The sequence below is a fragment of the Octopus sinensis genome, linkage group LG19 (genome assembly GCF_006345805.1).
Source record: "Octopus sinensis linkage group LG19, ASM634580v1, whole genome shotgun sequence".
NCBI classification, from domain to species: domain Eukaryota; kingdom Metazoa; phylum Mollusca; class Cephalopoda; order Octopoda; family Octopodidae; genus Octopus; species Octopus sinensis.
Window position 1 is genome coordinate 51,555,265 of NC_043015.1, and position 1,317 is coordinate 51,556,581.

The window sequence follows — 1,317 nt, forward strand, 5'->3', positions numbered from 1 at the left end:
GGACAGTGTCATTTACGACGCCTTTGTGTTGATCAGAGATTTTTGTGAGTGAAATTGGGAAAACAGAATCTGAGTGAAGGTCTGTCGGATGGATTGAGATCGTAATTTATAGGTCAAGACGCGTCACATATTGCATCATATTGATTCGGAGTCGATAAAAATCAAGTACCACTTTGGTATTGATTTTGAAGGTATCGACCAAACATCTTTCCCTCCAAAATTACTGGCTTGGAAACAAAAAACTGAAACTATTAACACCATCATTATGGCAGCGAACTGGCAGAATTGTTAGCACGCTGGCCGAAATGCTTAGCAGGATTTCGCCCGTCGCTACGTTCCGAGTTCAAATTCCGCCGAGGTCGACTTTGCCTTTCGTCCTTTCGGGGTCTGGCAGAATTGTTAGCACGCTGGACGAAATGCTTAGCGGGATTTCGTCCGTCGCTACGTTTCGAGTTCAAATTCCGCCGAGATCGACTTTGCCTTTCATCCTTTCGGGGTCGATAAATTAAGTACCAGTTACACACTAGAGTCGATGTCATCGATTAATCCCCTCCCCACAAATTTCAGGCCTCGTGCTTATAGTAGAAAGGATTATTATTATTTTTTTTATTGGGGCGGTCAGCAGGCTGTATCATTACAGTACCGGTACAATGACTTGCAGTATTTTTTCCGACTCCAAACGTTTTGAGTCCAAATTCCACCATGGTGAACTTAGTATTTCATCACATCGAGTTCGATAAAATTAAGGGATCTATTCCATCTCAGTCACAGATTTTAAAATTAATTTTTTAACAGTTTGAAACTTCGAATACTGGTAGAATTTCTCACGCAGAACACGGTTTACTCTGAACGCTTTTGATATATATAGTTTATTTGTAAATAACTTTGGTTGGGGTAATCAAGGAATAAAATTAATTTAAAGTGTTGTTTTAACTTCCTTAATTTTGAAGTCATTTTAGAAGTCATTTCGTGTTAAAGCTGCCGTATTTGGGTAATTTCAACCAATCAACGACGTGTATTGGGTTGAAGAAAGTTACTGCTGTTTACGGTAGTAATCGAAAAGGAACAACTTCCGGGTTATCTCTACTTAATGTCACCATTCTATTCGAAGAATCAACACCAAGAAGAAAGAAATATTAGTTACATATATTTATTTGTTTGCTCGACATCGGTGTATTATCCTCACAAAAAGATCGCCGTTGTTTAAGTCTAGTTAGCTTTTTTGTTGTTGAGGTATATGTAATTTCAAAATGCCTTATTTTACAACTGAGATGTATTGTTATTGTTATGATTTTATCTTACTATAAACAACACATT

The 1,317-nt window shown here is 37.7% G+C and overlaps 1 long non-coding RNA gene across 1 annotated transcript in view; it reads left to right on the forward strand.

Moving 5' to 3' along the window:
- Window positions 1-861: 861 nt before the first annotated feature.
- The window catches only part of LOC118767144, a 19,540-nt gene continuing 19,084 nt past the window's right edge, over window positions 862-1,317 (forward strand). The window contains exon 1 of the long non-coding RNA XR_005003043.1: window positions 862-949. This is a non-coding gene — a long non-coding RNA (uncharacterized LOC118767144). The remainder of the gene's footprint in view (window positions 950-1,317) is intronic.